The sequence below is a fragment of the Tetrao urogallus genome (genome assembly GCF_951394365.1).
Source record: "Tetrao urogallus genome assembly, chromosome: 10".
In the NCBI taxonomy this organism is placed as follows: Eukaryota; Metazoa; Chordata; class Aves; order Galliformes; family Phasianidae; genus Tetrao; species Tetrao urogallus.
The window spans coordinates 4,897,447-4,909,864 of NC_136823.1; positions in this window are offsets into that span (position 1 = coordinate 4,897,447).

Genomic DNA, 12,418 nt, shown 5'->3' on the forward strand with positions numbered 1-12,418 from the left:
TAGTCCAAGCAAAGACAGGATAAGTCTAGAGAGTATGGAGTACGTAGCATTTGTGAATCCTTTGCCTTAAGCAAAGGCTGAAAAAAATATGGACTTTTTCTTTATCTCATTTTATCTCTTTTAATTCAGCAACACTTGATTTATTCCAATTCTATTCTTCTAGGTTTTTTAATGCTTATTTTTTTTAAAGGAACTTAATAAACAGTATCCTTATGTGCTGCAGAGTATCTCTGTAGGTGTTCAGACATTATGCCATTGTAGAAGTAAACTGGAAATTTGAATGGAAAGAAGGCTCTCTTGGCTATGTATGCCAGCTCAGCTAATGACAAGTCCAATTTTGTCAGCACGAATATATTTGAGCCACAAATCTAGAAATGAAATCCAACTTTTTAAATTGCAACTGCAAAGTTTTTCTTCTGGGTCACACACAGTCCCTAAGAAGTGGTCTGAGGCACTGGACAGAGGGGCATTATTTTGCTTTGTTGCTGGTGTTTTATTAGGATTTTACTTTTTTTTGAGTGAAACTGAGATGCCTGAAAATACTCTTTCTTCAAATTGCACTTTATGGGTCTGTTCAGAAACCAGGAGAGGAGAATATGCATGTACATGTGCTTGAATGCAGTACTTCCCAAACCTCTGAGTTATCTGCACAGTGTACACCACCATCACTGTTCAGTCATGTTCTCCCATCTACCCTGGTCCTCGTCCCTCCAGTGCTACCTCTTTAGATTCTTTCTCTTTTGCCTGTTCCTGGATTCTTGCAGTTCTATTCTTTTATCCTCTCTCCTTTACAGATCACCGATTACCTACTGAGCCCACAGTGTGGATTTTAATATACCTCACCAACTGGCAAATGCAACATCAAAATAAAGACTTAAAATGTAGTCGTCTTGTTTCTAGCCTGTCATTGATTCTCTAATCTTGAGTATTCCTTCCCAATAAATATGCATTTTAGATGCACAGTTTCAGTCATCTGCTTAAAGTAGGCAGGAAGAAAGTGAGGTGGGGGAGGGGGGAAAAGGTAGTTCTATGTAAATTGGTTTTGCCCTAACTATCACTAACTATCACTAAGTTTCTGAATGCAAAGCTGTTTTCTGCACAGCCCCTGACCCACTGCCACTACAACCTTGTGAACAGAATACAACCTTGTTTCCTGGAACACCAGGTTGAGGTGTTTTAAAACTGTAAAATCTTTTAAATAGCATAGGACGCCTCAGCTGGAAGAAACTTGCAAAGATCATCAAGTCCAACTGCTTGACCACTGCAGTGCTAACAAAAAGTTTAAGCATATTACTGTGGACATAATCCAAATGCCTCCTCAGTACTGACAGGGGAAGAGGCATTTGAGTAATCAATTATCAGTAATTACTGATGATGTCAATTATTTGTAATTCATGTCAGGTGTAGTTATTTGTATTTGTACTTTATGTATTTCTTGTTAATATATTTACTTAAATTTACTATTTTTTTTGCAATTTAGATTTTGGAGTACCAATTTGATAATGAAATATTTCAATTTTCAGTTTATTATCAAAACTCATACTGTATGAATCAACAGTTTTGCTTGTTAGAATTTTGAGTTAGCTTTCTCCACTACTCACTTTGTGCCAGAAATATAGTAGCTATGGATCAGAAAATGAAGATAGTGGAAAGGCAATGGCACCTGGTGAAAACTGGCTGGAAAGCAGCCATGTGGAATAATCCACAATTAGAGCTGAGCGCTGTGTTGACTGCTAATTCGCCTCTTCATTTGTGAATTGTAACAAGATTAATGTTTGCTTTGCTGTTTACTTTCTATCACTGTTTCAACAACCCAATGCAAAAATTCAGTACGATCCTCCTGTTTCATGTTTGAACAAAACCAGCCATTCTCAGAACATGGGTGTGAACAAATTTATCTTTTTAATAAGCTGAGCCAACAGGTTGTTTGGAATTTCAGTGGACATGTCTGCTATTTCTGGGTATTCTACTAAGTTTTGTAGATATACTGGATATACTATCCCTTATGCTACAATAGGATAAAACAGTACTTGTGTCTTGAGAAACATGCAAGATAGGAGACAAAACCTAAGCATTAATGCAGTTATGTTGGACGCAGCATTTAGCACCCATGAAGAGTTCAAGCCAACTGACTGCAGTAATCTGAGTAAAGACCTGTCCCACATACACGCTATCAAAATTAAAACAAATTATTGATGTTAACAAGAAAAGTACCAGAGCTTCTCTCTGAGTAATGTCTATGGAAGTATTCTTAGAAGTATTTGATTCTGTTTTTCTAAAAACTAAAGCACAGCTATAAGCATCTTTGTTTTAAATTACATTAATGTCTTGCAGAATTCTCTATCATCTTGTCATCTTGTGGGACTTGCTGTGAATGAAGGAAAGCCTGGATTCTAGAAGATCAGTAAGGTATGCCTGCATTCCATCTCAGAAGAAATGTTTTTCACTCATATCTCAAAATAACACAGAATCCAAAGGGTACCATCAATGTTGTTACAAAAGAAATGCCATCACATTTTGTCTCAGACCTTAAAATCACTAATTTCATTTTCCCACGTGGATGCAAATCCAATGATGAACAAAGGAGAAGTGAAAGAACGAGCAAGAGAACCAAGCTCCTCTCTGATTCCTCCATTACACTGAATTTCCTTTGAGAGAAGTAACATTGCAATGATCTTTTTTTTTGTGGTTGTCATCCTCCCTCAGATATGCAAAAAACATTTGCAAAGGTTTGATTACAGTACAAGTAGGAGTATATTTGCTCATTTGTTGAGCATATGCAGTAAGATACCAATGTGCTGCTGATCCAGAATAGTGCACATGCTTGATGCATGTCTGTCAATGTATCAGTCAGCAAAGGAAACAAAGAAAATAATAAATATAATAGTAATTATATTATTATTATTATACTTGGATATATTTCTCCCTACGGGCCCTACACAGCTTAACCTTCATAATGATTAGCGATAGTTGACCTGGATTTTTATTCCCTTCACTGCTGTTTGAAGTGTATACCTGAAAAGATTTTGGAACTCAAGGCAACCCAGCTTTCAGTTGTATGAGTGAAGGAAAAACATTCATTCCAGTATGACTCAGGACACGAGATCTGTTTCTCCTACTAATTTACCACAGGAAAATTTGCTAGAATTCTGGAAATGTGAGCACTGTTTAAGAGGCCCTTTTGTGCGTTTGTCATCCATTTACCATAATAGAGAGCTACTTGACTGGGAGATATTGCAGGTGTTGTGTATTACAGAGCATTCAAAGCACTCCTTACGTGTTACAGCTGATACACAAAAGATCATTTCAAATGCTTAAAAATGAAGCAGTTCTATAGTAATGTGACCATATAAATGCATGTGAAAAGACAATATGTTGTCAGAGATCCAATTCTCTGTTTAAAAAATGTGAAGAAACCATAGGCAACAGCTGCTCAAGAAAAAAAATAGTTTAATACTACAGCTGAATAGTAGCTGTATATGAAACCTTAGAATCACTGCATCCTGCAAGATGCTGTCACTCCAAACAGACAACTCAAGACCAGATTCACCATCCCATTTTCATTTCTATTTTTTTTCTCTAAGGACTGAGAATTATTTGTGAGCTGTCAGACTCAGTACAGGACAAAAGACAGTGCTATGCTGTTTTATTAATGAACTGAGCACTGTAAAGAATATCCTAGTAAAGGATTCCTGGACAGTTAGGACCAATGGCTTTAAGGGTTAATTTTTGTATAAATACAGCACTGGCAGAAACTCTTACACTGTGCACCGTTCAGGCTTTTTTTTGACTTAACCTTTACTGATCCACACCTATTTATCAACTCTATGCAGTTTTTATTTACATTTAGAATGATATAAAGAATGTCCTTGGTACTAATGATGCAATGCTTTTTGGATTCTGTTTAATCATATCCCTTATTGGTGATGTCTATATCTCTTGGATGAGGCTAGCTAATTTATTTGCTTCCTCCTAAGGGCTGCTGCAGCAATACAGTGACTCAGCTAATCTAAATTGTTATCTGTTCTGGCTGAATTGAAATATTTTCCTTGTGTATGGAACCAAAAAGATTCTCAATTTCAAAAGAAAATTTATATTAATTATATATAAAACTGGGTAACTGATTTCAATTATTTGTCAAATTCTGTGCTAAAGTTAAATTTCTTGCAAAATACGTGCATCTGTTACTGTACACTGCATTATTTTTAACATTAATATTTGTGCTTGGATTTTGGTATGGGAAAAAGAAGCTTAACTGAAAGCACAATGAATTTTTGACAGACAATGAACATTGCTGTGCCAATAAGACAAATATTAAATATTTTTCTATAAATAAAATGGGAGGCATTGAAATAAAAATCTCCCCTATAGGTCTTACAGCTGGCAAAAAATGATCCTGATTTCCCCTTTATTCTGCCTTGCAAAACATCTGGTGTGGGTAGAGGCATTGCCCATACTGTGATGTTCACACACTGTGATGTAGCAATTCTTCTGCTAAGGGGTTGGAGATCAGGTTTTTCACACCATACCACTGCCAAATACTAATTATTCATATCTTCAGGACCTTCGAGTCTTATAGAGCTGAGCAAAGGTCAAAGGGGCTGACTCTATAATTCCATGCTATATTATATTTATGAAATTCCATAATCTATTATATGACTAAGAAAAACTTCCCAATATTATCCCAGATAAGGGGGAAAATATTGTTCTTGCTTACACAGTACAACCTAGTTTGCATGCTGATTGACTTGATTTCACACTGAAAAATACAGAAATAAGATTATTGTAGGATAGCACTTCCATGAGGAATGGGGAAGAAGATTATTACATACCTTTTAGTTGCTGTTAAGTCTTATAGCATCTCTGAGTGTCAAATGCCAAGAGATTTTGGATCTGAAACAAAGAGATAAATGAGAAAAAATTTCTCTCTCAAATAACCTGGGAGTGATTTTAAGAATGATTTCTTAATTGTACTTAAAGTACAGTTACCTTCAGAGTGATTAAAATATACTATTAGTGTAATGCAACTGACTCACAGAAGAGCTATTAAGAATCAGAAGTTAAAAAGTCATTATTTGTTAAGACTTTCAAATCCTGCTCAAGACTGGTTGTTCTGTCTTGCACCAGCCTCTCTTCTATTCATTTCAAAGAGAAGAAAGGAGTTTTTTTTGTTTTTTTTTTTTAACTCATTTGTGGTCTCTGAAAGGAGTATAACTCTTAACAGATAAATATAAAAATTGATATGACAGTTTTAAGAGCATTTAGAGCATATGAACAACCATTACTTCAAGAGTTCAATTCACAGGATCACATAAACACTGTCACTGTCACGCACTATTCTTCTTGACAGTACAAAATACAGAGGTATACTGGTACTTGCATTTTGTACTGCTGTGAATGTCATAAAGGTTTGCTTTTAGAAAGCACTCAGACACCCATTTTAAGTCCAATTGATTATTCATGGGTTCTTAAGCATCTACGTTTCTTTAAATGGCCAAAATATTTATAGTGAGGTATACCATAAGACCAGTAAATGGCATAATGATTGTTATGTAAGCAGTGGAAGATTCCATGAATACAGCACTTACTACATCATGATTTTGCAATGTTAGCATTAGCTAAGGGAATTCAAAACTCCCTCTGAGAAACAATCAGGAACAGATTGAGAGCCTGTGGGTTAAGATTAGGAATGGAACCAACAAAGGACAGCTGGTGATCAGGGTCTGCTATAGGCCACCTGATCAACGCAAGTCTGTTGACAAGGCCTTTTTGCTTTAGCTACAAGAATTGTCCTGCTCCCATTCTGATGGGGGATTTCAACCATGTGGATATCTGCTGGGAAAACAACATGGTGAGCTGCGAGTGATCCAGGAGACCCCTGCATTCATAGATGATAACTTTCTGGTTGAGGTGTTGGACAGCTATCAGAGGTGAAGCGTGTCTGGGCCTGGTTCTTACCAATGCAGAGATCATCAAAGACTGGAGGCAGCCTGAGCTGCAGTGACCGTGCCCTGGTTGAATTCATGATCTTGAAGAACGTGGCCCTGGTAAAGAGGACCCTGAACTTCAGGAGAGGAAAACTTCAGGCTGTTTAAGGAATTGTTGGATGAGATCTCCGGGAAAGCTGTCCTTAAAGACAGAGGAGTGGAACAAAGCTGGCTACCCTCAGCACAGAGTAAGGCCAGCAAGAGCTCTCCATTCTTCAGAATAAGAAAAGCAGAGGAAGCAGGGATCCTTGAGGTCCCTTCCAACCCAAGCCATTCTATGATTATTTGATATTGCAACTGATGTCTTTGTTTTACTTTATAGACTAGATCTGCTTTCATTGATGAAGGTAAAATTAAAGGTAATGTTGGAATGTTCTAAGTACTGCATAATATTTGCTATTAATTCATCTCTGAGGAAAAAAAATTCAGTAACAAAACAATTATATTGTTAACTCATTTGCCCCAACCCCTTCAATTATCTGCTCATCTTGCATGTTGTACGTTAATGGTTATCTGCTCATCTTGCATGTTGTACGTTAATGGCTTATCAGGTTTTTACATACAAGGTATTCAAAATTAATTTGTGGTAACTAAAGCAGCCAATTAATTAGTTAAAAGTGCATTCATCTTAATCATTTCATAAGTCATAAAAAAAGAAAATTATGATTTTTATTGTGAAGGACAGATTGGAGGTTTTGTTTACTACAGTTCATATAGCATTGTAGTTCATGTTTCTTTTTAAATTCTTTTTTTCATTAATAGCCAGTGATAGGTTTATTTTTCCCTACTGTATTGCAATCGACCTATAACTTATCTATTCAGTCATTTAAAATGCACATAATGGCAGAAAATTCTTGGTTTGCTCTTCATAAATTGGTTGAAATAATAATTAAAAAAAACAACTTGCAGAAGAAAAGCATTTTAAAAAGACCGATTTTGTTCTGCTTAGTTATATTGTCTTTGATTTAGTTGGCAGACTTTTTGGTCTTCAGAAGGTGTTCACACAGTTTAGATTCTCACTGGAAGATGATTTTCTTAATAAGTATTTTTGAGTGTTATCTGATTAAGATCAATCTTAAGGTTTTAAAGAAAAAAAAAAAGCACATTCCTGTGTGAGCACAATGGATCTCTGGGTATACATATGTGTTTCTGATACAATTCAAGCCTTCAGCTCCATTTTTAGCAGAACTTTTTTTTGGCTTCTTTACCTTTTATCTAGTGTTCATATAGTATTCCTTTTTGTTTTTATTCTTTACAATTTATATTTTTATTCTTTACAATTTTATAAAATGATGTTACAAGGTAAGGTGCAAGAGCATAAGTATCGCATTGAGAAGCTGTCCTCTAGAAAAATATTTAATCTTCTGACTCCACCAAATTCCAATGTTACAGTCACCATGAATATATATCTTATATTTGTTAATCATAGTTTCTATTGCTCATTTCTTTTTGTAATGGTGACTGTCCTCCACAGTGAAAAATTTCCAGATTTTCCTGATGGAATTATCCCAACAGTTTGTTTGGAAAGACTGGAATTTACTCATGTGTAAAACAGGAAAAGCGTCTCAGTATTTGAAGTTATACACTGCACAAAATCAGAAAGTTAACTGTTTCTAAATTAGTCTTCTGGATTGTATGAGGAAACATCTCTCACTGAGATGGAAATAAGTCACTGTTTCTGAGATAGATGATAATATAAGAAAGGCTATGCTCTCGAAGTTAAAAGAGTAGAAAGCACAACAAAGACAAGTCATACACACATTGCGTTATTGATGCGCTCCTTCAGAAATACAAGCAAACAATATTTTGTATACGCTTTATTTATAATATATGTATGTCTTAAATATGCCCTTTTATATACATTTGTCAGTCAATTCATGCAATTGTTCAATTTTTGATATAAACTGTCTTTAAACATTTATTATTTAGATTTCTGTGGCTTGAATACTGAAAAATTTGAAAAATTGCCTTCAGTCCTAATAGAAGTTTATTCTGAGTGAGGCTGGCAGTATTTGACTAAGCAATCACATAGTAAAAAGCACTCGATGTTTCTTTGTATTTGCATTAATGTGTTAAAAAATAAATAAAACTCTTAAAACATGGGATATAGTGAGCAAAAAAATCAGATATTTATTATTGGGAAATGGAACATAACTGCAGAACTGCTACCAGTATTGTAGCTTCAGATTTTGGAATAAATCATGAGACAAACTATTTTAATAGATTGTCTATTCCATGATCATTTATTTGTTCTATAGTTATCAATCACATCGATTACAACCTGTCTTTTTCTATCACTGGTTGTCCTCATTTTCTCTACAGAATTTTCTGAGATTCCTCTTCTCAGCAAACATTACTCATGAGACCAAAAAGCTCTTTTCTGCCCTACTAATTCATCCATGTTCAGAGCTTGCAAAGGTAGAAGTACTGATTCTAACTATAATTTATAAATTAAAACACGTCATGGTTTTTCTATATAGAATTTACTGAACTGCAGAGCATGGTAAGAGTGTTATACAGTCCTTTTTTTTTCTTTTTTTCTTTTTTTTTTTTTCCAAGAATGCTATGTGGGTTTCTATTCAAAGAAATAATGCCAGAGGATCGTTTGCTTTTGTAGTGTCAAGGAGACAAAGTGTTCCTTTCGACATCAGTACAAATTAAGTCAGTTTGGTCATTGAGCCCCTTGAGATTACAGCATCTTCTCCCGTGCTCTTGCTGCCCTCTCTTTGGGGTTGCTATGGGTGAAGGAAGAAGTTCCTGTCCTGGCAGCAGAGAGGCTGCTCTCCTGGAACACAAATGGGAGAAAAGTTGAGTACTTTTTATTGCTTTCTTAAATACTGCTACAGCCATCAAGTTCTCTCTGAATGCTAGAATCATAGAATTATTTAGGTTGGAAAAGTCCCTTAGGATCATCAGCTTCAACTTCATCCTAACACTGCCAAATCCATTACTAAACCATGTCCCTGCTGATGCTGAGTAGATGATACATCTTACTGTATTATTCTTTAAGCCTGAAAATTGCAAGATATTTACAGAAAATAATAAATTCAGCATTTACCCAGAGAAACAAATCCAGTATTTTTTATAACTGGAATGACCCTGTGTCTGATAGAATGTGAGGAAATGGCCTCAAGTTGCACTAGAAGAGGTTTAGACTGGATATTGGGAAGAATTTCTTCATGGAAAGGCTGGCCAGACATTGGAATGGGCTGCCCAGGGCAGTGGTCCAGTTGCCATCCCTGGAGATATTTAAGAACAACTTATAAGTGTATTTCTTGCCAATGCAGAACTGTTTAAATTGGTATGCTTATAAAATGTGAAATTGGCCAGGTAAGTATTTACTAAGCTGACATAAATAAAAGAGAGCTCTTGTGCCTTAATTAATATTAATACATTTGACAGTAATGTAACCTGAAAATTTTTAAATGGAATTGCAATCAGATATTCAACTCAAAAAATTGAACATCTCTTTACCAGACTTTTATAAGCCCTATCTCAGCAGAGAGAAATATCCCTTGCATCACAGTTATGCCTGGTTACTCATGTTACCATGTTTTGGCAGTTATGTACCTTTCTGAACAGCTATTTTCAAGGATGAAGCACAGGAAAAATGAAATTTCAGCAAAAATCTCTGACAAATACCTTGAGAACTCACTAAGCATTGAAGCCACTGCTCTCGAATGCATTAGCGTCACAAAAGCAAGGTCAATTTTCCCACTAGTTTTATGGTTTTGTTGCCCTCCTTCTTATCTTTTAATAAGAAATATGAAAAATTACAGTATTTTGTTACTTATATATCTTAAGTATATTATTTATTTTATAAGAGCTGTTCCAAAGGTAATGCCTTCTATTTTACTATGTTGGCCCATGGTGTCATAGGTGGATGTTGGTGGGATGGCAGCAGAGGTTGAACCTTCCCGCCAATATTCCACGATGTTCTGTTGCTGTCTGACAGAGGGGCAAATCTGACAAAATGGCATCTTGATACATAAGTGTGTATGAAGCAAAGGTGTGGAACAGAAAAAATGGCACATTTGACATTCCTCAGAACTCACGAATGTTTATGGAGACCAAACAGCAGATGTGAGCACAGCGAGGCTGTGGGTGGTGCATTTCAGCAGTGGTGACGGTGCCTGTGGGTCACCTCCTCCAGTGCAGCTTTTATGAGTGCAGCCTGCAGGCTCTTTTTCATTGCTGATAAAACTGCATAGTTAATAGTGGTGGCTGTTGAAAAACAGTGTTTTGCAGATGAGAACGTGCTCTATCAAACAGCTACTGTGCTCATTGTATCTGTTGTAGTTTGAATGGAGATAAATAGGAGGCGTTGCTTTCAGCATAACGTACGCATATGCAGCCCAAGACAATTCCTTATCACTCAGTGCATCCCAGGCAACCAAAAGGTTGGACTCTCGTGGGCTAGGTAATAAAAACTTTGGTGTTTAAATGATCTCCTGACAAAAAGAAAAAACAATCTGGTTAATTTGTGCTCTCTCCTAGAGATTTGTGCTTTGTGCTCTAAGTCAAAATACAGGATTTTGGAAATATAGAAGCTGATTTTGTGTTCTTTCTAATGCAATGACTTAAATAGTTACTCCCTGGAGTGCCTATTTCGGTCACATCTTCATATGGCTTAGCTGTGCTTCTGCCACCTTGGACAACAAAACACAAGGAAGATCAGAAATAGAAAACTGACATGTTTTTGCTTAAGGGACATCATAGCAGCAGGTGTTCTGGGAGAATTCAGTGAATCTGTCTACTGAAACTAATGGAAAATGGGACTGCTCGAGGTCAGACACCTCAGGTGAGAGAATTTGTCACGATGTATTTGGAAAATTGCATATTGGAAATTTGGATATGTTTGATAGAGTTAATACAAGTGTTAGAATATACATGTGGACCAGCCTTGTAAGAAATGCATCACAGGTGAAATGAATTTGAAATTTTAGTTTTTTAGAATGTGTATTATCTCAAATTCAGCAAATCCATTATACAAATGTTGCCCTCATACTAACAATCTGCATTCACATAAGTGACTCAAATTTGTGTTCATGAAGAACAATATATAACTATCCTGCTACCTTTAAGGGAGAAAAATATTTAAACAAAATGAGCTATAAATAAAATATAGAAAGGGGTGTAGTGTAGAATGATCAACTTTGTTTAGCAACTCCTGTTATTAGAGATACTGTATGTCACCTTTATATGCTGCATGATATCCCTGGCATATAGTAAACATCCACTTCAGCCTGTATTTTCTGTTTCCTTTGTATGTATGTTCTTTATCAGTCACAGCTATTATCTGTCATATTTCTATGGAAAATGTATGACAATTTTTGACGACCTACTGGTTTAAATAAATTATGAGCTTTTTAACAAGGCTCCTAGCCTGCATCTCTGCAAGGACTGCCAGGAGATATGCTACAGTCTAGAGGAGTACATTCCTTGTTTCCCTTATTTTCAGCACAGAGATTGTCCAGCACTTATTGTGGAAATGGGCTTTAAGTGCCCACTATTCTGAACTCCATCACAGTCAGCTACCAATGTTCTTTCTCCTTGGTTCTGTCTCTGTTCCTGCCCTCACGTGGCTGGCAGTCAGGTGCACTGCTTTACTACTGCAGCCTTCGCACCACAGGCAGTGAGCAACCCTGCACCCTGCTGGTGTGGGCAGCCAGCTTCTGCCTGTTTGCAGGCTGAGCTGTACCTGCACACCTGGACATAAACACAAGTAGAAGCATGCCATTAATGGATACACGTGAAATGTAAAATACACAAATAATGGAATGTTTCTTTTCTAACCATGTGGTGCGCAAAAGCCCATGTGGCTCATAGTACACACGAGCACATAATTCAAAGAAAGTATCTCCCTGGATTCTTCCCATTTCTGTTTACTATTATTATATGCACAATATAATGTACAGAATAATGATTGAGAAGATGAGTGATTTTTGTCCATTGAATGTAATTATGCAAGTCTACAAAAATATTTTTGTCAATGAATGACTGGTAACATGAAATGTTGAAAGTTTCATTTAAAATCTATTTAAATTCAGCCTGCTCAAGTGTTAAGTATCCCTGATTTCTAGCATGTATGACTTGTCTGACTCTTTCACTTACAAGACATACGGTTACCTAAAAGTTACTTCTCTCTAAAATGCTAATGTAATATTAGGAGGCATTTGACCAGCCTAAAGTTTAGCTTGACATGATAATAGCAAAATAATATGAATTCAGATTATACTGTTCCTAAGCTGCATCTATGTAGGTCACTCTGAAAGTAATGCCTCCTCTTTATTTCCATGGAAACTACAACAGATATAAAGAGCACAATAACACTATTTGACAGAGAGAATTCTCAGCTGTAAAACGCTTTCTCAATACAGTCACTGCCATTAGCTATGCATTTTCACCAGTGATGAATAACAGCCTACATG